The 18,485-nt window shown below is 49.4% G+C and overlaps 55 non-coding genes across 55 annotated transcripts; all 55 read right to left on the bottom strand.

Moving 5' to 3' along the window:
• Window positions 1-160: 160 nt before the first annotated feature.
• LOC128130876 (5S ribosomal RNA) lies at window positions 161-279 on the bottom strand. The gene has a single exon (XR_008228799.1). It is a non-coding gene; the product is annotated as a 5S ribosomal RNA (ribosomal RNA).
• Window positions 280-497: 218 nt separating this feature from the next.
• On the bottom strand, window positions 498-616 carry LOC128130900 (5S ribosomal RNA). The gene has a single exon (XR_008228823.1). It is a non-coding gene; the product is annotated as a 5S ribosomal RNA (ribosomal RNA).
• A 218-nt stretch (window positions 617-834) lies between these two features.
• LOC128131031 (5S ribosomal RNA) lies at window positions 835-953 on the bottom strand. Its single transcript, XR_008228959.1, has one exon. It is a non-coding gene; the product is annotated as a 5S ribosomal RNA (ribosomal RNA).
• Window positions 954-1,171: 218 nt separating this feature from the next.
• LOC128130390 (5S ribosomal RNA) lies at window positions 1,172-1,290 on the bottom strand. The gene has a single exon (XR_008228315.1). It is a non-coding gene; the product is annotated as a 5S ribosomal RNA (ribosomal RNA).
• Window positions 1,291-1,509: 219 nt separating this feature from the next.
• On the bottom strand, window positions 1,510-1,628 carry LOC128130532 (5S ribosomal RNA). The gene has a single exon (XR_008228456.1). It is a non-coding gene; the product is annotated as a 5S ribosomal RNA (ribosomal RNA).
• A 218-nt stretch (window positions 1,629-1,846) lies between these two features.
• LOC128131131 (5S ribosomal RNA) lies at window positions 1,847-1,965 on the bottom strand. The gene has a single exon (XR_008229062.1). It is a non-coding gene; the product is annotated as a 5S ribosomal RNA (ribosomal RNA).
• A 216-nt stretch (window positions 1,966-2,181) lies between these two features.
• Window positions 2,182-2,300, bottom strand: LOC128130781 (5S ribosomal RNA). Its single transcript, XR_008228704.1, has one exon. It is a non-coding gene; the product is annotated as a 5S ribosomal RNA (ribosomal RNA).
• Window positions 2,301-2,519: 219 nt separating this feature from the next.
• LOC128131012 (5S ribosomal RNA) lies at window positions 2,520-2,638 on the bottom strand. The gene has a single exon (XR_008228940.1). It is a non-coding gene; the product is annotated as a 5S ribosomal RNA (ribosomal RNA).
• Window positions 2,639-2,855: 217 nt separating this feature from the next.
• Window positions 2,856-2,974, bottom strand: LOC128130168 (5S ribosomal RNA). Its single transcript, XR_008228091.1, has one exon. It is a non-coding gene; the product is annotated as a 5S ribosomal RNA (ribosomal RNA).
• A 220-nt stretch (window positions 2,975-3,194) lies between these two features.
• Window positions 3,195-3,313, bottom strand: LOC128131071 (5S ribosomal RNA). The gene has a single exon (XR_008228999.1). It is a non-coding gene; the product is annotated as a 5S ribosomal RNA (ribosomal RNA).
• A 218-nt stretch (window positions 3,314-3,531) lies between these two features.
• Window positions 3,532-3,650, bottom strand: LOC128130875 (5S ribosomal RNA). Its single transcript, XR_008228798.1, has one exon. It is a non-coding gene; the product is annotated as a 5S ribosomal RNA (ribosomal RNA).
• A 217-nt stretch (window positions 3,651-3,867) lies between these two features.
• Window positions 3,868-3,986, bottom strand: LOC128130898 (5S ribosomal RNA). Its single transcript, XR_008228821.1, has one exon. It is a non-coding gene; the product is annotated as a 5S ribosomal RNA (ribosomal RNA).
• Window positions 3,987-4,204: 218 nt separating this feature from the next.
• Window positions 4,205-4,323, bottom strand: LOC128131030 (5S ribosomal RNA). Its single transcript, XR_008228958.1, has one exon. It is a non-coding gene; the product is annotated as a 5S ribosomal RNA (ribosomal RNA).
• A 219-nt stretch (window positions 4,324-4,542) lies between these two features.
• On the bottom strand, window positions 4,543-4,661 carry LOC128130389 (5S ribosomal RNA). Its single transcript, XR_008228314.1, has one exon. It is a non-coding gene; the product is annotated as a 5S ribosomal RNA (ribosomal RNA).
• A 218-nt stretch (window positions 4,662-4,879) lies between these two features.
• Window positions 4,880-4,998, bottom strand: LOC128130897 (5S ribosomal RNA). Its single transcript, XR_008228820.1, has one exon. It is a non-coding gene; the product is annotated as a 5S ribosomal RNA (ribosomal RNA).
• Window positions 4,999-5,216: 218 nt separating this feature from the next.
• LOC128131172 (5S ribosomal RNA) lies at window positions 5,217-5,335 on the bottom strand. The gene has a single exon (XR_008229103.1). It is a non-coding gene; the product is annotated as a 5S ribosomal RNA (ribosomal RNA).
• Window positions 5,336-5,556: 221 nt separating this feature from the next.
• LOC128130404 (5S ribosomal RNA) lies at window positions 5,557-5,675 on the bottom strand. Its single transcript, XR_008228329.1, has one exon. It is a non-coding gene; the product is annotated as a 5S ribosomal RNA (ribosomal RNA).
• A 219-nt stretch (window positions 5,676-5,894) lies between these two features.
• LOC128130530 (5S ribosomal RNA) lies at window positions 5,895-6,013 on the bottom strand. The gene has a single exon (XR_008228454.1). It is a non-coding gene; the product is annotated as a 5S ribosomal RNA (ribosomal RNA).
• Window positions 6,014-6,233: 220 nt separating this feature from the next.
• Window positions 6,234-6,352, bottom strand: LOC128130372 (5S ribosomal RNA). Its single transcript, XR_008228297.1, has one exon. It is a non-coding gene; the product is annotated as a 5S ribosomal RNA (ribosomal RNA).
• Window positions 6,353-6,570: 218 nt separating this feature from the next.
• On the bottom strand, window positions 6,571-6,689 carry LOC128130528 (5S ribosomal RNA). Its single transcript, XR_008228453.1, has one exon. It is a non-coding gene; the product is annotated as a 5S ribosomal RNA (ribosomal RNA).
• Window positions 6,690-6,907: 218 nt separating this feature from the next.
• LOC128131130 (5S ribosomal RNA) lies at window positions 6,908-7,026 on the bottom strand. Its single transcript, XR_008229061.1, has one exon. It is a non-coding gene; the product is annotated as a 5S ribosomal RNA (ribosomal RNA).
• Window positions 7,027-7,243: 217 nt separating this feature from the next.
• Window positions 7,244-7,362, bottom strand: LOC128130109 (5S ribosomal RNA). Its single transcript, XR_008228032.1, has one exon. It is a non-coding gene; the product is annotated as a 5S ribosomal RNA (ribosomal RNA).
• A 218-nt stretch (window positions 7,363-7,580) lies between these two features.
• LOC128131129 (5S ribosomal RNA) lies at window positions 7,581-7,699 on the bottom strand. The gene has a single exon (XR_008229060.1). It is a non-coding gene; the product is annotated as a 5S ribosomal RNA (ribosomal RNA).
• Window positions 7,700-7,917: 218 nt separating this feature from the next.
• LOC128130937 (5S ribosomal RNA) lies at window positions 7,918-8,036 on the bottom strand. The gene has a single exon (XR_008228860.1). It is a non-coding gene; the product is annotated as a 5S ribosomal RNA (ribosomal RNA).
• A 216-nt stretch (window positions 8,037-8,252) lies between these two features.
• Window positions 8,253-8,371, bottom strand: LOC128131074 (5S ribosomal RNA). The gene has a single exon (XR_008229002.1). It is a non-coding gene; the product is annotated as a 5S ribosomal RNA (ribosomal RNA).
• A 216-nt stretch (window positions 8,372-8,587) lies between these two features.
• On the bottom strand, window positions 8,588-8,706 carry LOC128130167 (5S ribosomal RNA). Its single transcript, XR_008228090.1, has one exon. It is a non-coding gene; the product is annotated as a 5S ribosomal RNA (ribosomal RNA).
• A 219-nt stretch (window positions 8,707-8,925) lies between these two features.
• LOC128128536 (5S ribosomal RNA) lies at window positions 8,926-9,044 on the bottom strand. Its single transcript, XR_008226512.1, has one exon. It is a non-coding gene; the product is annotated as a 5S ribosomal RNA (ribosomal RNA).
• A 217-nt stretch (window positions 9,045-9,261) lies between these two features.
• On the bottom strand, window positions 9,262-9,380 carry LOC128131020 (5S ribosomal RNA). Its single transcript, XR_008228948.1, has one exon. It is a non-coding gene; the product is annotated as a 5S ribosomal RNA (ribosomal RNA).
• A 217-nt stretch (window positions 9,381-9,597) lies between these two features.
• Window positions 9,598-9,716, bottom strand: LOC128130896 (5S ribosomal RNA). The gene has a single exon (XR_008228819.1). It is a non-coding gene; the product is annotated as a 5S ribosomal RNA (ribosomal RNA).
• A 218-nt stretch (window positions 9,717-9,934) lies between these two features.
• LOC128130930 (5S ribosomal RNA) lies at window positions 9,935-10,053 on the bottom strand. The gene has a single exon (XR_008228853.1). It is a non-coding gene; the product is annotated as a 5S ribosomal RNA (ribosomal RNA).
• Window positions 10,054-10,272: 219 nt separating this feature from the next.
• LOC128131070 (5S ribosomal RNA) lies at window positions 10,273-10,391 on the bottom strand. The gene has a single exon (XR_008228998.1). It is a non-coding gene; the product is annotated as a 5S ribosomal RNA (ribosomal RNA).
• A 218-nt stretch (window positions 10,392-10,609) lies between these two features.
• LOC128130874 (5S ribosomal RNA) lies at window positions 10,610-10,728 on the bottom strand. The gene has a single exon (XR_008228797.1). It is a non-coding gene; the product is annotated as a 5S ribosomal RNA (ribosomal RNA).
• Window positions 10,729-10,946: 218 nt separating this feature from the next.
• LOC128130895 (5S ribosomal RNA) lies at window positions 10,947-11,065 on the bottom strand. Its single transcript, XR_008228818.1, has one exon. It is a non-coding gene; the product is annotated as a 5S ribosomal RNA (ribosomal RNA).
• A 218-nt stretch (window positions 11,066-11,283) lies between these two features.
• On the bottom strand, window positions 11,284-11,402 carry LOC128130939 (5S ribosomal RNA). The gene has a single exon (XR_008228862.1). It is a non-coding gene; the product is annotated as a 5S ribosomal RNA (ribosomal RNA).
• A 220-nt stretch (window positions 11,403-11,622) lies between these two features.
• On the bottom strand, window positions 11,623-11,741 carry LOC128130839 (5S ribosomal RNA). The gene has a single exon (XR_008228761.1). It is a non-coding gene; the product is annotated as a 5S ribosomal RNA (ribosomal RNA).
• A 218-nt stretch (window positions 11,742-11,959) lies between these two features.
• Window positions 11,960-12,078, bottom strand: LOC128130527 (5S ribosomal RNA). Its single transcript, XR_008228452.1, has one exon. It is a non-coding gene; the product is annotated as a 5S ribosomal RNA (ribosomal RNA).
• A 218-nt stretch (window positions 12,079-12,296) lies between these two features.
• On the bottom strand, window positions 12,297-12,415 carry LOC128131128 (5S ribosomal RNA). Its single transcript, XR_008229059.1, has one exon. It is a non-coding gene; the product is annotated as a 5S ribosomal RNA (ribosomal RNA).
• A 216-nt stretch (window positions 12,416-12,631) lies between these two features.
• Window positions 12,632-12,750, bottom strand: LOC128130780 (5S ribosomal RNA). The gene has a single exon (XR_008228703.1). It is a non-coding gene; the product is annotated as a 5S ribosomal RNA (ribosomal RNA).
• A 219-nt stretch (window positions 12,751-12,969) lies between these two features.
• Window positions 12,970-13,088, bottom strand: LOC128131010 (5S ribosomal RNA). The gene has a single exon (XR_008228938.1). It is a non-coding gene; the product is annotated as a 5S ribosomal RNA (ribosomal RNA).
• Window positions 13,089-13,305: 217 nt separating this feature from the next.
• On the bottom strand, window positions 13,306-13,424 carry LOC128130166 (5S ribosomal RNA). Its single transcript, XR_008228089.1, has one exon. It is a non-coding gene; the product is annotated as a 5S ribosomal RNA (ribosomal RNA).
• Window positions 13,425-13,643: 219 nt separating this feature from the next.
• LOC128130565 (5S ribosomal RNA) lies at window positions 13,644-13,762 on the bottom strand. Its single transcript, XR_008228489.1, has one exon. It is a non-coding gene; the product is annotated as a 5S ribosomal RNA (ribosomal RNA).
• Window positions 13,763-13,977: 215 nt separating this feature from the next.
• Window positions 13,978-14,096, bottom strand: LOC128131087 (5S ribosomal RNA). Its single transcript, XR_008229018.1, has one exon. It is a non-coding gene; the product is annotated as a 5S ribosomal RNA (ribosomal RNA).
• A 219-nt stretch (window positions 14,097-14,315) lies between these two features.
• On the bottom strand, window positions 14,316-14,434 carry LOC128130884 (5S ribosomal RNA). Its single transcript, XR_008228807.1, has one exon. It is a non-coding gene; the product is annotated as a 5S ribosomal RNA (ribosomal RNA).
• A 220-nt stretch (window positions 14,435-14,654) lies between these two features.
• LOC128130160 (5S ribosomal RNA) lies at window positions 14,655-14,773 on the bottom strand. Its single transcript, XR_008228083.1, has one exon. It is a non-coding gene; the product is annotated as a 5S ribosomal RNA (ribosomal RNA).
• Window positions 14,774-14,990: 217 nt separating this feature from the next.
• On the bottom strand, window positions 14,991-15,109 carry LOC128131019 (5S ribosomal RNA). Its single transcript, XR_008228947.1, has one exon. It is a non-coding gene; the product is annotated as a 5S ribosomal RNA (ribosomal RNA).
• Window positions 15,110-15,325: 216 nt separating this feature from the next.
• Window positions 15,326-15,444, bottom strand: LOC128131025 (5S ribosomal RNA). Its single transcript, XR_008228953.1, has one exon. It is a non-coding gene; the product is annotated as a 5S ribosomal RNA (ribosomal RNA).
• Window positions 15,445-15,662: 218 nt separating this feature from the next.
• LOC128130894 (5S ribosomal RNA) lies at window positions 15,663-15,781 on the bottom strand. The gene has a single exon (XR_008228817.1). It is a non-coding gene; the product is annotated as a 5S ribosomal RNA (ribosomal RNA).
• Window positions 15,782-15,999: 218 nt separating this feature from the next.
• On the bottom strand, window positions 16,000-16,118 carry LOC128130929 (5S ribosomal RNA). Its single transcript, XR_008228852.1, has one exon. It is a non-coding gene; the product is annotated as a 5S ribosomal RNA (ribosomal RNA).
• Window positions 16,119-16,338: 220 nt separating this feature from the next.
• On the bottom strand, window positions 16,339-16,457 carry LOC128128534 (5S ribosomal RNA). The gene has a single exon (XR_008226510.1). It is a non-coding gene; the product is annotated as a 5S ribosomal RNA (ribosomal RNA).
• Window positions 16,458-16,675: 218 nt separating this feature from the next.
• On the bottom strand, window positions 16,676-16,794 carry LOC128130526 (5S ribosomal RNA). The gene has a single exon (XR_008228451.1). It is a non-coding gene; the product is annotated as a 5S ribosomal RNA (ribosomal RNA).
• A 218-nt stretch (window positions 16,795-17,012) lies between these two features.
• Window positions 17,013-17,131, bottom strand: LOC128131127 (5S ribosomal RNA). The gene has a single exon (XR_008229058.1). It is a non-coding gene; the product is annotated as a 5S ribosomal RNA (ribosomal RNA).
• Window positions 17,132-17,349: 218 nt separating this feature from the next.
• On the bottom strand, window positions 17,350-17,468 carry LOC128130108 (5S ribosomal RNA). Its single transcript, XR_008228031.1, has one exon. It is a non-coding gene; the product is annotated as a 5S ribosomal RNA (ribosomal RNA).
• Window positions 17,469-17,686: 218 nt separating this feature from the next.
• Window positions 17,687-17,805, bottom strand: LOC128131126 (5S ribosomal RNA). Its single transcript, XR_008229057.1, has one exon. It is a non-coding gene; the product is annotated as a 5S ribosomal RNA (ribosomal RNA).
• A 217-nt stretch (window positions 17,806-18,022) lies between these two features.
• On the bottom strand, window positions 18,023-18,141 carry LOC128130689 (5S ribosomal RNA). The gene has a single exon (XR_008228612.1). It is a non-coding gene; the product is annotated as a 5S ribosomal RNA (ribosomal RNA).
• A 216-nt stretch (window positions 18,142-18,357) lies between these two features.
• On the bottom strand, window positions 18,358-18,476 carry LOC128131073 (5S ribosomal RNA). Its single transcript, XR_008229001.1, has one exon. It is a non-coding gene; the product is annotated as a 5S ribosomal RNA (ribosomal RNA).
• Window positions 18,477-18,485: the final 9 nt, after the last annotated feature.

The raw sequence follows: 18,485 nt of genomic DNA, 5'->3' as shown, positions 1-18,485 counted from the left end.
TTCGTACGCGAGGCGTGGGACCCACGTGAGGGATCGGCTCCGTTCGGGAAACACGAAAACAATCAACGATGAACCGGATGCCGCCCGAGCATAGACATAGCAAGAAAGAAAAAAAAAACGCACCTAAAACCCAAAAAAACGCAAACGGACAACGAAAAAGGGGGTGCAACACGAGGACTTTCCAGGGGGTCACCCATCTTTGTACTACTCTCGCCCAAGCACGCTTAACTGCGGAGTTCTGATGGGATCCGGTGCATTAGTGCTGGTATGATCGCACCCGAAATACTATCCATGCTTATTGTTTTTATGTCTTACAAGACGCAGAACGTTGTTTGCTTTCGTACGCGAGGCGTGGGACCCATGTGAGGGATCGGCTCCGTTCGGGAAACACGAAGACAATCAACGATGAACCGGATGTCGCCCTAGCATAGACATAGCAAGAAAGAAAAAAAAAACGCACCTAAAAACTAAAAAAACGCAAACGGGCAACGAAAAGGGGGGTGCAACACGAGGACTTCCCAAGGGGTCACCCATCCTAGTACTACTCTCGCCTAAGCACGCTTAACTGCGGAGTTCTGATGGGATCCGGTTCATTAGTGCTGGTATGATCGCACCCGAAATACTATCCATGCTTATTGTTTTTATGTCTTACAAGACGCAGAACGTTGTTTGCTTTCGTACGCGAGGCGTGGGACCCACGTGAGGGATCGGCTCCGTTCGGGAAACACGAAAACAGTCAACGATGAACCGGATGCCGCCCGAGCATAGACATAGCAAGAAAGAAAAAAATACGCACCTAAAACCTAAAAAAACGCAAACGGGCAACGAAAAAGGGGGATGCAACACGAGGACTTCCCAGGGGGTCATCCATCCTAGTACTACTTTCGCCCAAGCACGCTTAACTGCAGAGTTCTGATGGGATCCGGTGCATTAATGCTGGTATGATCGCACCCGAAATACTATCCGTGGTAACTGTTTTTATGTCTTACAAGACGCAGAACGTCGTTTGCTTTCGTACGCGAGGCGTGGGACCCACGTGAGGGATCGGCTCCGTTCAGGGAAACACGAAAACGATCAACATTGAACCGGATGCCGCCCGAGCATAGACATAGCAAGAAAGGAAAAAAAACGCACCTAAAACCTAAAAAAACGCAAACGGGCAACGAAAAATGGGGTGCAACACGAGGACTTCCCAGGGGGTCACCCATCCTAGTACTACTCTCGCCCAAGCACGCTTAACTGCGAAGTTCTGATGGGATCCGGTGCATTAGTGCTGGTATGATCGCACCCGAAATACTATCCGTGGTAATTGTTTTTATGTCTTACAAGACGCAGAACCTCGTTTGCTTTCGTACGCGAGGCGTGGGACCCATTTGAGGGATCGGCTCCGTTCAGGGAAACACGAAAACGATCAACATTGAACCGGATGCCGCCCGAGCATAGACATAGCAAGAAAGGAAAAAAAACGCACCTAAAACCTAAAAAAACCGCAAACGGGCAACGAAAAAGGGGGTGCAACACGAGGACTTCCCAGGGGGTCACCCATCCTAGTACTACTCTCGCCCAAGCACGCTTAACTGCGGAGTTCTAATGGGATCCGATGCATTAGTGCTGGTATGATCGCACCCGAAATACTATCCGTGGTAATTGTTTTTATGTCTTACAAGACGCAGAACCTCGTTTGCTTTCGTACGCGAGGCGTGGGACCCACGTGAGGGATCGGCTCCGTTCAGGGAAACACGAAAACGATCAACATTGAACCGGATGCCGCCCGAGCATAGACATAGCAAGAAAGGAAAAAAAACGCACCTAAAACCTAAAAAAACGCAAACGGGCAACGATAAAGGGGGTGCAACACGAGGACTTTCCAGTGTGTCACCCATCTTTGTACTACTCTCGCCCAAGCACGCTTAACTGCGGAGTTCTGATGGGATCCGGTGCATTAGTGCTGGTATGATCGCACCCGAAATGCTATCCATGCTTATTGTTTTTATGTCTTACAAGACGCAGAACGTCGTTTGCTTTCGTACGCGAGGCGTGGGACCCACGTGAGGGATCGGCTCCGTTCGGGAAACACGAAAACAGTCAACGATGAACCGGATGCCGCCCGAGCATAGACATAGCAAGAAAGAAAAAAAAACGCACCTAAAACCTAAAAAAACGCAAACGGGCAACGAAAAAGGGGTGCAACACGAGGACTTCCTAGGGGGTCACCCATCCTAGTACTACTCTCGCCCAAGCACGCTTAACTGCGGAGTTCTGATGGGATCCGGTTCATTAGTGCTGGTATGATCGCACCCGAAATACTATCCGTGGTAACTGTTTTTATGTCTTACAAGACGCAGAACGTTGTTTGCTTTCGTACGCGAGGCGTGGGACCCACGTGAGGGATCGGCTCCGTTCAGGGAAACACGAAAACGATCAACATTGAACCGGATGCCGCCCGAGCATAGACATAGCAAGAAAGAAAAAAAAAACGCACCTAAAACCTAAAAAAACGCAAACGGGCAACGATAAAGGGGGTGCAACACGAGGACTTCCCAGGGGATCACCCATCTTTGTACTACTCTCGCCCAAGCACGCTTAACTGCGGAGTTCTGATGGGATCCGGTTCATTAGTGCTGGTATGATCGCACCCGAAATACTATCCATGCTTATTGTTTTTATGTCTTACAAGACGCAGAACGTTGTTTGCTTTCGTACGCGAGGCGTGGGACCCATGTGAGGGATCGGCTCCGTTCGGGAAACACGAAAACAGTCAACGATGAACCGAATGCCGCCCGAGCATAGACATAGCAAGAAAGGAAAAAAAAACGCACCTAAAACCTAAAAAAACGCAAACGGGCAACGAAAAAGGGGTGCAACACGAGGACTTCCTAGGGGGTCACCCATCCTAGTACTACTCTCGCCCAAGCACGCTTAACTGCGGAGTTCTGATGGGATCCGGTGCATTAGTGCTGGTATGATCGCACCCGAAATACTATCCGTGGTAATTGTTTTTATGTCTTACAAGACGCAGAACCTCGTTTGCTTTCGTACGCGAGGCGTGGGACCCACGTGAGGGATCGGCTCCGTTCAGGGAAACACGAAAACGATCAACATTGAACCGGATGCCGCCCGAGCATAGACATAGCAAGAAAGGAAAAAAAAAACGCACCTAAAACCTAAAAAAACGCAAACGGGCAACGAAAAAGGGGGTGCAACACGATGACTTCCCAGGGGGTCACCCATCCTAGTACTACTTTCGCCCAAGCATGCTTAACTGCAGAGTTCTGATGGGATCCGGTGCATTAGTGCTGGTATCATCGCACCCGAAATACTATCCATGCTTATTGTTTTTATGTCTTACAAGACGCAGAACGTTGTTTGCTTTCGTACGCGAGGCGTGGGACCCACGTGAGGGATCGGCTCCGTTCGGGAAACACGAAAACAATCAACGATGAACCGGATGCCGCCCGAGCATAGACATAGCAAGAAAGAAAAAAAAAACGCACCTAAAACCCAAAAAAACGCAAACGGACAACGAAAAAGGGGGTGCAACACGAGGACTTTCCAGGGGGTCACCCATCTTTGTACTACTCTCGCCCAAGCACGCTTAACTGCGGAGTTCTGATGGGATCCGGTGCATTAGTGCTGGTATGATCGCACCCGAAATACTATCCATGCTTATTGTTTTTATGTCTTACAAGACGCAGAACGTTGTTTGCTTTCGTACGCGAGGCGTGGGACCCATGTGAGGGATCGGCTCCGTTCGGGAAACACGAAGACAATCAACGATGAACCGGATGTCGCCCTAGCATAGACATAGCAAGAAAGAAAAAAAAACGCACCTAAAAACTAAAAAAACGCAAACGGGCAACGAAAAGGGGGGTGCAACACGAGGACTTCCCAAGGGGTCACCCATCCTAGTACTACTCTCGCCTAAGCACGCTTAACTGCGGAGTTCTGATGGGATCCGGTTCATTAGTGCTGGTATGATCGCACCCGAAATACTATCCATGCTTATTGTTTTTATGTCTTACAAGACGCAGAACGTTGTTTGCTTTCGTACGCGAGGCGTGGGACCCACGTGAGGGATCGGCTCCGTTCGGGAAACACGAAAACAGTCAACGATGAACCGGATGCCGCCCGAGCATAGACATAGCAAGAAAGAAAAAAATACGCACCTAAAACCTAAAAAAACGCAAACGGGCAACGAAAAAGGGGGATGCAACACGAGGACTTCCCAGGGGGTCATCCATCCTAGTACTACTTTCGCCCAAGCACGCTTAACTGCAGAGTTCTGATGGGATCCGGTGCATTAATGCTGGTATGATCGCACCCGAAATACTATCCGTGGTAACTGTTTTTATGTCTTACAAGACGCAGAACGTCGTTTGCTTTCGTACGCGAGGCGTGGGACCCACGTGAGGGATCGGCTCCGTTCAGGGAAACACGAAAACGATCAACATTGAACCGGATGCCGCCCGAGCATAGACATAGCAAGAAAGGAAAAAAAAACGCACCTAAAACCTAAAAAAACGCAAACGGGCAACGAAAAATGGGGTGCAACACGAGGACTTCCCAGGGGGTCACCCATCCTAGTACTACTCTCGCCCAAGCACGCTTAACTGCGAAGTTCTGATGGGATCCGGTGCATTAGTGCTGGTATGATCGCACCCGAAATACTATCCATGCTTATTGTTTTTATGTCTTACAAGACGCAGAACGTTGTTTGCTTTCGTACGCGAGGCGTGGGACCCATGTGAGGGATCGGCTCCGTTCGGGAAACACGAAGACAATCAACGATGAACCGGATGTCGCCCGAGCATAGACATAGCAAGAAAGAAAAAAAAAACGCACCTAAAACCTAAAAAAACGCAAACGGGCAACGAAAAGGGGGGTGCAACACGAGGACTTCCCAAGGGGTCACCCATCCTAGTACTACTCTCGCCTAAGCACGCTTAACTGCGGAGTTCTGATGGGATCCGGTTCATTAGTGCTGGTATGATCGCACCCGAAATACTATCCATGCTTATTGTTTTTATGTCTTACAAGACGCAGAACGTTGTTTGCTTTCGTACGCGAGGCGTGGGACCCACGTGAGGGATCGGCTCCGTTCGGGAAACACGAAAACAGTCAACGATGAACCGGATGCCGCCCGAGCATAGACATAGCAAGAAAGAAAAAAATACGCACCTAAAACCTAAAAAAACGCAAACGGGCAACGAAAAAGGGGGATGCAACACGAGGACTTCCCAGGGGGTCACCCATCCTAGTACTACTTTCGCCCAAGCACGCTTAACTGCAGAGTTGTGATGGGATCCGGTGCATTAATGCTGGTATGATCGCACCCGAAATACTATCCATGCATATTGTTTTTATGTCTTACAAGACGCAGAACGTCGTTTGCTTTCGTACGCGAGGCGTGGGACCCACGTGAGGGATCGGCTCCGTTCAGGGAAACACGAAAACGATCAACATTGAACCGGATGCCGCCCGAGCATAGACATAGCAAGAAAGGAAAAAAAAAAACGCACCTAAAACCTAAAAAAACGCAAACGGGCAACGAAAAATGTGGTGCAACACGAGGACTTCCCAGGGGGTCACCCATCCTAGTACTACTCTCGCCCAAGCACGCTTAACTGCGGAGTTCTGATGGGATCCGGTGCATTAGTGCTGGTATGATCGCACCCGAAATACTATCCGTGGTAATTGTTTTTATGTCTTACAAGACGCAGAACCTCGTTTGCTTTCGTACGCGAGGCGTGGGACCCATTTGAGGGATCGGCTCCGTTCAGGGAAACACGAAAACGATCAACATTGAACCGGATGCCGCCCGAGCATAGACATAGCAAGAAAGGAAAAAAAAACGCACCTAAAACCTAAAAAAACGCAAACGGGCAACGAAAAAGGGGGTGCAACACGAGGACTTCCCAGGGGGTCACCCATCCTAGTACTACTCTCGCCCAAGCACGCTTAACTGCGGAGTTCTAATGGGATCCGATGCATTAGTGCTGGTATGATCGCACCCGAAATACTATCTGTGGTAATTGTTTTTATGTCTTACAAGACGCAGAACCTCGTTTGCTTTCGTACGCGAGGCGTGGGACCCACGTGAGGGATCGGCTCCGTTCAGGGAAACACGAAAACGATCAACATTGAACCGGATGCCGCCCGAGCATAGACATAGCAAGAAAGGAAAAAAAAAACGCACCTAAAACCTAAAAAAACGCAAACGGGCAACGAAAAATGGGGTGCAACACGAGGACTTCCGAGGGGGTCACCCATCCTAGTACTACTCTCGCCCAAGCACGCTTAACTGCGGAGTTCTGATGGGATCCGGTGCATTAGTGCTGGTATGATCGCACCCAAAATACTATCCGTGGTAATTGTTTTTATGTCTTACAAGACGCAGAACCTCGTTTGCTTTCGTACGCGAGGCGTGGGACCCATTTGAGGGATCGGCTCCGTTCAGGGAAACACGAAAACGATCAACATTGAACCGGATGCCGCCCGAGCATAGACATAGCAAGAAAGGAAAAAAAACGCACCTAAAACCTAAAAAAACGCAAACGGGCAACGAAAAAGGGGGTGCAACACGAGGACTTCCCAGGGGGTCACCCATCCTAGTACTACTCTCGCCCAAGCACGCTTAACTGCGGAGTTCTAATGGGATCCGATGCATTAGTGCTGGTATGATCGCACCCGAAATACTATCTGTGGTAATTGTTTTTATGTCTTACAAGACGCAGAACCTCGTTTGCTTTCGTACGCGAGGCGTGGGACCCACGTGAGGGATCGGCTCCGTTCAGGGAAACACGAAAACGATCAACATTGAACCGGATGCCGCCCGAGCATAGACATAGCAAGAAAGGAAAAAAAACGCACCTAAAACCTAAAAAAACGCAAACGGGCAACGATAAAGGGGGTGCAACACGAGGACTTTCCAGTGTGTCACCCATCTTTGTACTACTCTCGCCCAAGCACGCTTAACTGCGGAGTTCTGATGGGATCCGGTGCATTAGTGCTGGTATGATCGCACCCGAAATGCTATCCATGCTTATTGTTTTTATGTCTTACAAGACGCAGAACGTCGTTTGCTTTCGTACGCGAGGCGTGGGACCCACGTGAGGGATCGGCTCCGTTCGGGAAACACGAAAACAGTCAACGATGAACCGGATGCCGCCCGAGCATAGACATAGCAAGAAAGAAAAAAAAAACGCACCTAAAATCTAAAAAAACGCAAACGGGCAACGAAAAAGGGGTGCAACACAAGGACTTCCCAGGGGGTCACCCATCCTAGTACTACTCTCGCCCAAGCACGCTTAACTGCGGAGTTCTGATGGGATCCGGTGCATTAGTGCTGGTATGATCGCACCCGAAATACTATCCGTGGTAATTGTTTTTACGTCTTACAAGACGCAGAACCTCGTTTGCTTTCGTACGCGAGGCGTGGGACCCACGTGAGGGATCGGCTCCGTTCAGGGAAACACGAAAACGATCAACATTGAACCGGATGCCGCCCGAGCATAGACATAGCAAGAAAGGAAAAAAAACGCACCTAAAACCTAAAAAAATGCAAACGGGCAACGATAAAGGGGGTGCAACACGAGGACTTTCCAGTGTGTCACCCATCTTTGTACTACTCTCGCCCAAGCACGCTTAACTGCGGAGTTCTGATGGGATCCGGTGCATTAGTGCTGGTATGATCGCACCCGAAATGCTATCCATGCTTATTGTTTTTATGTCTTACAAGACGCAGAACGTCGTTTGCTTTCGTACGCGAGGCGTGGGACCCACGTGAGGGATCGGCTCCGTTCGGGAAACACGAAAACAGTCAACGATGAACCGGATGCCGCCCGAGCATAGACATAGCAAGAAAGAAAAAAAAACGCACCTAAAACCTAAAAAAAACGCAAACGGGTAACGAAAAACGGGGTGTAACACGAGAACTTCGCAGGGGGTCACCCATCCTAGTACTACTCTCGCTCAAGCACGCTTAACTGCGGAGTTCTGATGGGATCCGGTGCATTAGTGCTGGTATGATCGCACCCGAAATACTATCCATGCTTATTGTTTTTATGTCTTACAAGACGCAGAACGTTGTTTGCTTTCGTACGCGAGGCGTGGGACCCACGTGAGGGATCGGCTCCGTTCGGGAAACACGAAAACAATCAACGATGAACCGGATGCCGCCCGAGCATAGACATAGCAAGAAAAAAAAACACGCACCTAAAACCTAAAAAAAACGCAAACGCGCAACGAAAAAAGGGGTGCAACATGAGGACTTCCCAGGGGGTCACCCATCCTAGTACTACTTTCGCCCAAGCACGCTTAACTGTAGAGTTCTGATGGGATCCGGTGCATTAGTGCTGGTATGATCGCACCCGAAATACTATCCATGCTTATTGTTTTTATGTCTTACAAGACGCAGAACGTTGTTTGCTTTCGTACGCGAGGCGTGGGACCCACGTGAGGGATCGGCTCCGTTCGGGAAACACGAAAACAATCAACGATGAACCGGATGCCGCCCGAGCATAGACATAGCAAGAAAGAAAAAAAAACGCACCTAAAACCTAAAAAAACGCAAACGGGCAACGAAAAAGGGGTGCAACACGAGGACTTCCTAGGGGGTCACCCATCCTAGTACTACTCTCGCCCAAGCACGCTTAACTGCGGAGTTCTGATGGGATCCGGTGCATTAGTGCTGGTATGATCGCACCCGAAATACTATCCGTGGTAATTGTTTTTATGTCTTACAAGACGCAGAACCTCGTTTGCTTTCGTACGCGAGGCGTGGGACCCACGTGAGGGATCGGCTCCGTTCAGGGAAACACGAAAACGATCAACATTGAACCGGATGCCGCCCGAGCATAGACATAGCAAGAAAGGAAAAAAAAACGCACCTAAAACCTAAAAAAACGCAAACGGGCAACGAAAAAGGGGGTGCAACACGAGGACTTCCCAGGGGGTCACCCATCCTAGTACTACTCTCGCCCAAGCACGCTTAACTGCGGAGTTCTGATGGGATCCGGTGCATTAGTGCTGGTATGATCGCACCCGAAATACTATCCATGCTTATTTTTTTATGTCTTACAAGACGCAGAACGTTGTTTGCTTTCGTACGCGAGGCGTGGGACCCACGTGAGGGATCGGCTCCGTTCGGGAAACACGAAAACAGTCAACGATGAACCGGATGCCGCCCGAGCATAGACATAGCAAGAAAGAAAAAAAAACGCACCTAAAACCTAAAAAAAACGCAAACGGGCAACGAAAAAGGGGGTGCAACACGATGACTTCCCAGGGGGTCACCCATCCTAGTACTACTTTCGCCCAAGCATGCTTAACTGCAGAGTTCTGATGGGATCCGGTGCATTAGTGCTGGTATGATCGCACCCGAAATACTATCCATGCTTATTGTTTTTATGTCTTACAAGACGCAGAACGTTGTTTGCTTTCGTACGCGAGGCGTGGGACCCACGTGAGGGATCGGCTCCGTTCGGGAAACACGAAAACAATCAACGATGAACCGGATGCCGCCCGAGCATAGACATAGCAAGAAAGAAAAAAAAACGCACCTAAAACCCAAAAAAACGCAAACGGGCAACGAAAAGGGGGGTGCAACACGAGGACTTCCCAAGGGGTCACCCATCCTAGTACTACTCTCGCCTAAGCACGCTTAACTGCGGAGTTCTGATGGGATCCGGTTCATTAGTGCTGGTATGATCGCACCCGAAATACTATCCATGCTTATTGTTTTTATGTCTTACAAGACGCAGAACGTTGTTTGCTTTCGTACGCGAGGCGTGGGACCCACGTGAGGGATCGGCTCCGTTCGGGAAACACGAAAACAGTCAACGATGAACCGGATGCCGCCCGAGCATAGACATAGCAAGAAAGAAAAAAATACGCACCTAAAACCTAAAAAAACGCAAACGGGCAACGAAAAAGGGGGATGCAACACGAGGACTTCCCAGGGGGTCACCCATCCTAGTACTACTTTCGCCCAAGCACGCTTAACTGCAGAGTTCTGATGGGATCCGGTGCATTAATGCTGGTATGATCGCACCCGAAATACTATCCATGCATATTGTTTTTATGTCTTACAAGACGCAGAACGTCGTTTGCTTTCGTACGCGAGGCGTGGGACCCACGTGAGGGATCGGCTCCGTTCAGGGAAACACGAAAACGATCAACATTGAACCGGATGCCGCCCGAGCATAGACATAGCAAGAAAGGAAAAAAAAACGCACCTAAAACCTAAAAAAACGCAAACGGGCAACGAAAAAGGGGGTGCAACACGATGACTTCCCAGGGGGTCACCCATCCTAGTACTACTTTCGCCCAAGCATGCTTAACTGCAGAGTTCTGATGGGATCCGGTGCATTAGTGCTGGTATCATCGCACCCGAAATACTATCCATGCTTATTGTTTTTATGTCTTACAAGACGCAGAACGTTGTTTGCTTTCGTACGCGAGGCGTGGGACCCACGTGAGGGATCGGCTCCGTTCGGGAAACACGAAAACAATCAACGATGAACCGGATGCCGCCCGAGCATAGACATAGCAAGAAAGAAAAAAAAAACGCACCTAAAACCCAAAAAAACGCAAACGGACAACGAAAAAGGGGGTGCAACACGAGGACTTTCCAGGGGGTCACCCATCTTTGTACTACTCTCGCCCAAGCACGCTTAACTGCGGAGTTCTGATGGGATCCGGTGCATTAGTGCTGGTATGATCGCACCCGAAATACTATCCATGCTTATTGTTTTTATGTCTTACAAGACGCAGAACGTTGTTTGCTTTCGTACGCGAGGCGTGGGACCCATGTGAGGGATCGGCTCCGTTCGGGAAACACGAAGACAATCAACGATGAACCGGATGTCGCCCTAGCATAGACATAGCAAGAAAGAAAAAAAAAACGCACCTAAAAACTAAAAAAACGCAAACGGGCAACGAAAAGGGGGGTGCAACACGAGGACTTCCCAAGGGGTCACCCATCCTAGTACTACTCTCGCCTAAGCACGCTTAACTGCGGAGTTCTGATGGGATCCGGTTCATTAGTGCTGGTATGATCGCACCCGAAATACTATCCATGCTTATTGTTTTTATGTCTTACAAGACGCAGAACGTTGTTTGCTTTCGTACGCGAGGCGTGGGACCCACGTGAGGGATCGGCTCCGTTCGGGAAACACGAAAACAGTCAACGATGAACCGGATGCCGCCCGAGCATAGACATAGCAAGAATGAAAAAAATACGCACCTAAAACCTAAAAAAACGCAAACGGGCAACGAAAAAGGGGGATGCAACACGAGGACTTCCCAGGGGGTCACCCATCCTAGTACTACTTTCGCCCAAGCACGCTTAACTGCAGAGTTCTGATGGGATCCGGTGCATTAATGCTGGTATGATCGCAACCGAAATACTATCCATGCATATTGTTTTTATGTCTTACAAGACGCAGAACGTCGTTTGCTTTCGTACGCGAGGCGTGGGACCCACGTGAGGGATCGGCTCCGTTCAGGGAAACACGAAAACGATCAACATTGAACCGGATACCGCCCGAGCATAGACATAGCAAGAAAGGAAAAAAAAAACGCACCTAAAACCTAAAAAAACGCAAACGGGCAACGAAAAATGGGGTGCAACACGAGGACTTCCCAGGGGGTCACCCATCCTAGTACTACTCTCGCTCAAGCACGCTTAACTGCGAAGTTCTGATGGGATCCGGTGCATTAGTGCTGGTATGATCGCACCCGAAATACTATCCGTGGTAATTGTTTTTATGTCTTACAAGACGCAGAACCTCGTTTGCTTTCGTACGCGAGGCGTGGGACCCATTTGAGGGATCGGCTCCGTTCAGGGAAACACGAAAACGATCAACATTGAACCGGATGCCGCCCGAGCATAGACATAGCAAGAAAGGAAAAAAAACGCACCTAAAACCTAAAAAAACGCAAACGGGCAACGAAAAAGGGGGTGCAACACGAGGACTTCCCAGGGGGTCACCCATCCTAGTACTACTCTCGCCCAAGCACGCTTAACTGCGGAGTTCTAATGGGATCCGATGCATTAGTGCTGGTATGATCGCACCCGAAATACTATCCGTGGTAATTGTTTTTATGTCTTACAAGACGCAGAACCTCGTTTGCTTTCGTACGCGAGGCGTGGGACCCACGTGAGGGATCGGCTCCGTTCAGGGAAACACGAAAACGATCAACATTGAACCGGATGCCGCCCGAGCATAGACATAGCAAGAAAGGAAAAAAAACGCACCTAAAACCTAAAAAAACGCAAACGGGCAACGATAAAGGGGGTGCAACACGAGGACTTTCCAGTGTGTCACCCATCTTTGTACTACTCTCGCCCAAGCACGCTTAACTGCGGAGTTCTGATGGGATCCGGTGCATTAGTGCTGGTATGATCGCACCCGAAATGCTATCCATGCTTATTGTTTTTATGTCTTACAAGACGCAGAACGTCGTTTGCTTTCGTACGCGAGGCGTGGGACCCACGTGAGGGATCGGCTCCGTTCGGGAAACACGAAAACAGTCAACGATGAACCGGATGCCGCCCGAGCATAGACATAGCAAGAAAGAAAAAAAAACGCACCTAAAACCTAAAAAAACGCAAACGGGCAACGAAAAAGGGGTGCAACACGAGGACTTCCTAGGGGGTCACCCATCCTAGTACTACTCTCGCCCAAGCACGCTTAACTGCGGAGTTCTGATGGGATCCGGTTCATTAGTGCTGGTATGATCGCACCCGAAATACTATCCGTGGTAACTGTTTTTATGTCTTACAAGACGCAGAACGTTGTTTGCTTTCGTACGCGAGGCGTGGGACCCACGTGAGGGATCGGCTCCGTTCAGGGAAACACGAAAACGATCAACATTGAACCGGATGCCGCCCGAGCATAGACATAGCAAGAAAGAAAAAAAAAACGCACCTAAAACCTAAAAAAACGCAAACGGGCAACGATAAAGGGGGTGCAACACGAGGACTTCCCAGGGGATCACCCATCTTTGTACTACTCTCGCCCAAGCACGCTTAACTGCGGAGTTCTGATGGGATCCGGTTCATTAGTGCTGGTATGATCGCACCCGAAATACTATCCATGCTTATTGTTTTTATGTCTTACAAGACGCAGAACGTTGTTTGCTTTCGTACGCGAGGCGTGGGACCCATGTGAGGGATCGGCTCCGTTCGGGAAACACGAAAACAGTCAACGATGAACCGAATGCCGCCCGAGCATAGACATAGCAAGAAAGGAAAAAAAAACGCACCTAAAACCTAAAAAAACGCAAACGGGCAACGAAAAAGGGGTGCAACACGAGGACTTCCTAGGGGGTCACCCATCCTAGTACTACTCTCGCCCAAGCACGCTTAACTGCGGAGTTCTGATGGGATCCGGTGCATTAGTGCTGGTATGATCGCACCCGAAATACTATCCGTGGTAATTGTTTTTATGTCTTACAAGACGCAGAACCTCGTTTGCTTTCGTACGCGAGGCGTGGGACCCACGTGAGGGATCGGCTCCGTTCAGGGAAACACGAAAACGATCAACATTGAACCGGATGCCGCCCGAGCATAGACATAGCAAGAAAGGAAAAAAAAACGCACCTAAAACCTAAAAAAACGCAAACGGGCAACGAAAAAGGGGGTGCAACACGAGGACTTCCCAGGGGGTCACCCATCCCAGTACTACTCTCGCCCAAGCACGCTTAACTGCGGAGTTCTGATGGGATCCGGTTCATTAGTGCTGGTATGATCGCACCCGAAATACTATCCATGTTTATTGTTTTTATGTCTTACAAGACGCAGAACGTTGTTTGCTTTCGTACGCGAGGCGTGGGACCCACGTGAGGGATCGGCTCCGTTCGGGAAACACGAAAACAGTCAACGATGAACCGGATGCCGCCCGAGCATAGACATAGCAAGAAAAAAAAAACGCACCTAAAACCTAAAAAAAACGCAAACGCGCAACGAAAAAAAGGGTGCAACATGAGGACTTCCCAGGGGGTCACCCATCCTAGTACTACTTTCGCCCAAGCACGCTTAACTGTAGAGTTCTGATGGGATCCGGTGCATTAGTGCTGGTATGATCGCACCCGAAATACTATCCATGCTTATTGTTTTTATGTCTTACAAGACGCAGAACGTTGTTTGCTTTCGTACGCGAGGCGTGGGACCCACGTGAGGGATCGGCTCCGTTCGGGAAACACGAAAACAATCAACGATGAACCGGATGCCGCCCGAGCATAGACATAGCAAGAAAGAAAAAAAAAAACACACCTAAAACCCAAAAAAACGCAAACGGGCAACGAAAAAGAGGGTGCAACACGAGGACTTTCCAGGGGGTCACCCATCTTTGTACTACTCTCGCCCAAGCACGCTTAACTGCGGAGTTCTGATGGGATCCGGTGCATTAGTGCTGGTATGATCGCACCCGAAATACTATCCATGTTTATTGTTTTTATGTCTTACAAGACGCAGAACGTCGTTTTGCTTTCGTACGCGATGCGTGGGACCCACGTGAGGGATCGACTCCAGTCGGGAAACACGAAAACAATCAACGATGAACCGGATGCCGCCCGAGCATAGACATAGCAAGAAAGAAAAAAAAAACGCACCTAAAACCTAAAAAAAACGCAAACGGGCAACGAAAAACGGGGTGCAACACGAGGACTTCGCAGGGGGTCACCCATCCTAGTACTACTCTCGCCCAAGCACGCTTAACTGCGGAGTTCTGATGGGATCCGGTGCATTAGTGCTGGTATGATCGCACCCGAAATACTATCCATGCTTATTTTTTTATGTCTTACAAGACGCAGAACGTTGTTTGCTTTCGTACGCGAGGCGTGGGACCCACGTGAGGGATCGGCTCCGTTCGGGAAACACGAAAACAGTCAACGATGAACCGGATGCCGCCCGAGCATAGACATAGCAAGAAAGAAAAAAAAACGCACCTAAAACCTAAAAAAAACGCAAACGGGCAACGAAAAAGGGGGTGCAACACGATGACTTCCCAGGGGGTCACCCATCCTAGTACTACTTTCGCCCAAGCATGCTTAACTGCAGAGTTCTGATGGGATCCGGTGCATTAGTGCTGGTATGATCGCACCCGAAATACTATCCATGCTTATTGTTTTTATGTCTTACAAGACGCAGAACGTTGTTTGCTTTCGTACGCGAGGCGTGGGACCCACGTGAGGGATCGGCTCCGTTCGGGAAACACGAAAACAATCAACGATGAACCGGATGCCGCCCGAGCATAGACATAGCAAGAAAGAAAAAAAACGCACCTAAAACCCAAAAAAACGCAAACGGGCAACGAAAAAGGGGGTGCAACACGAGGACTTTTCAGGGGGTCACCCCTCTTTGTACTACTCTCGCCCAAGCACGCTTAACTGCGGAGTTCTGATGGGATCCGGTGCATTAGTGCTGGTATGATCGCACCCGAAATACTATCCATGCTTATTGTTTTTATGTCTTACAAGACGCAGAACGTTGTTTGCTTTCGTACGCGAGGCGTGGGACCCATGTGAGGGATCGGCTCCGTTCGGGAAACACGAAGACAATCAACGATGAACCGGATGTCGCCCGAGCATAGACATAGCAAGAAAGAAAAAAAAAACGCACCTAAAACCTAAAAAAACGCAAACGGGCAACGAAAAGGGGGGTGCAACACGAGGACTTCCCAAGGGGTCACCCATCCTAGTACTACTCTCGCCTAAGCACGCTTAACTGCGGAGTTCTGATGGGATCCGGTTCATTAGTGCTGGTATGATCGCACCCGAAATACTATCCATGCTTATTGTTTTTATGTCTTACAAGACGCAGAACGTTGTTTGCTTTCGTACGCGAGGCGTGGGACCCACGTGAGGGATCGGCTCCGTTCGGGAAACACGAAAACAGTCAACGATGAACCGGATGCCGCCCGAGCATAGACATAGCAAGAAAGAAAAAAATACGCACCTAAAACCTAAAAAAACGCAAACGGGCAACGAAAAAGGGGGATGCAACACGAGGACTTCCCAGGGGGTCACCCATCCTAGTACTACTTTCGCCCAAGCACGCTTAACTGCAGAGTTCTGATGGGATCCGGTGCATTAATGCTGGTATGATCGCACCCGAAATACTATCCATGCATATTGTTTTTATGTCTTACAAGACGCAGAACGTCGTTTGCTTTCGTACGCGAGGCGTGGGACCCACGTGAGGGATCGGCTCCGTTCAGGGAAACACGAAAACGATCAACATTGAACCGGATGCCGCCCGAGCATAGACATAGCAAGAAAGGAAAAAAAAAACGCACCTAAAACCTAAAAAAACGCAAACGGGCAACGAAAAATGGGGTGCAACACGAGGACTTCCCAGGGGGTCACCCATCCTAGTACTACTCTCGCCCAAGCACGCTTAACTGCGGAGTTCTGATGGGATCCGGTGCATTAGTGCTGGTATGATCGCACCCGAAATACTATCCGTGGTAATTGTTTTTATGTCTTACAAGACGCAGAACCTCGTTTGCTTTCGTACGCGAGGCGTGGGACCCATTTGAGGGATCGGCTCCGTTCAGGGAAACACGAAAACGATCAACATTGAACCGGATGCCGCCCGAGCATAGACATAGCAAGAAAGGAAAAAAAACGCACCTAAAACCTAAAAAAACGCAAACGGGCAACGAAAAAGGGGGTGCAACACGAGGACTTCCCAGGGGGTCACCCATCCTAGTACTACTCTCGCCCAAGCACGCTTAACTGCGGAGTTCTAATGGGATCCGATGCATTAGTGCTGGTATGATCGCACCCGAAATACTATCTGTGGTAATTGTTTTTATGTCTTACAAGACGCAGAACCTCGTTTGCTTTCGTACGCGAGGCGTGGGACCCACGTGAGGGATCGGCTCCGTTCAGGGAAACACGAAAACGATCAACATTGAACCGGATGCCGCCCGAGCATAGACATAGCAAGAAAGGAAAAAAAACGCACCTAAAACCTAAAAAAACGCAAACGGGCAACGATAAAGGGGGTGCAACACGAGGACTTTCCAGTGTGTCACCCATCTTTGTACTACTCTCGCCCAAGCACGCTTAACTGCGGAGTTCTGATGGGATCCGGTGCATTAGTGCTGGTATGATCGCACCCGAAATGCTATCCATGCTTATTGTTTTTATGTCTTACAAGACGCAGAACGTCGTTTGCTTTCGTACGCGAGGCGTGGGACCCACGTGAGGGATCGGCTCCGTTCGGGAAACACGAAAACAGTCAACGATGAACCGGATGCCGCCCGAGCATAGACATAGCAAGAAAGAAAAAAAAAAACGCACCTAAAATCTAAAAAAACGCAAACGGGCAACGAAAAAGGGGTGCAACACAAGGACTTCCCAGGGGGTCACCCATCCTAGTACTACTCTCGCCCAAGCACGCTTAACTGCGGAGTTCTGATGGGATCCGGTGCATTAGTGCTGGTATGATCGCACCCGAAATACTATCCGTGGTAATTGTTTTTACGTCTTACAAGACGCAGAACCTCGTTTGCTTTCGTACGCGAGGCGTGGGACCCACGTGAGGGATCGGCTCCGTTCAGGGAAACACGAAAACGATCAACATTGAACCGGATGCCGCCCGAGCATAGACATAGCAAGAAAGGAAAAAAAACGCACCTAAAACCTAAAAAAATGCAAACGGGCAACGATAAAGGGGGTGCAACACGAGGACTTTCCAGTGTGTCACCCATCTTTGTACTACTCTCGCCCAAGCACGCTTAACTGCGGAGTTCTGATGGGATCCGGTGCATTAGTGCTGGTATGATCGCACCCGAAATGCTATCCATGCTTATTGTTTTTATGTCTTACAAGACGCAGAACGTCGTTTGCTTTCGTACGCGAGGCGTGGGACCCACGTGAGGGATCGGCTCCGTTCGGGAAACACGAAAACAGTCAACGATGAACCGGATGCCGCCCGAGCATAGACATAGCAAGAAAGAAAAAAAACGCACCTAAAACCTAAAAAAAACGCAAACGGGTAACGAAAAACGGGGTGTAACACGAGAACTTCGCAGGGGGTCACCCATCCTAGTACTACTCTCGCCCAAGCACGCTTAACTGCGGAGTTCTGATGGGATCCGGTGCATTAGTGCTGGTATGATCGCACCCGAAATACTATCCATGCTTATTGTTTTTATGTCTTACAAGACGCAGAACGTTGTTTGCTTTCGTACGCGAGGCGTGGGACCCACGTGAGGGATCGGCTCCGTTCGGGAAACACGAAAACAGTCAACGATGAACCGGATGCCGCCCGAGCATAGACATAGCAAGAAAAAAAAACACGCACCTAAAACCTAAAAAAAACGCAAACGCGCAACGAAAAAAGGGGTGCAACATGAGGACTTCCCAGGGGGTCACCCATCCTAGTACTACTTTCGCCCAAGCACGCTTAACTGTAGAGTTCTGATGGGATCCGGTGCATTAGTGCTGGTATGATCGCACCCGAAATACTA

The sequence above is a fragment of the Lactuca sativa genome, chromosome 1 (genome assembly GCF_002870075.4).
Source record: "Lactuca sativa cultivar Salinas chromosome 1, Lsat_Salinas_v11, whole genome shotgun sequence".
Lineage (NCBI taxonomy): Eukaryota > Viridiplantae > Streptophyta > Magnoliopsida > Asterales > Asteraceae > Lactuca > Lactuca sativa.
This window is presented reverse-complemented; position numbering and strand designations above follow the sequence as displayed.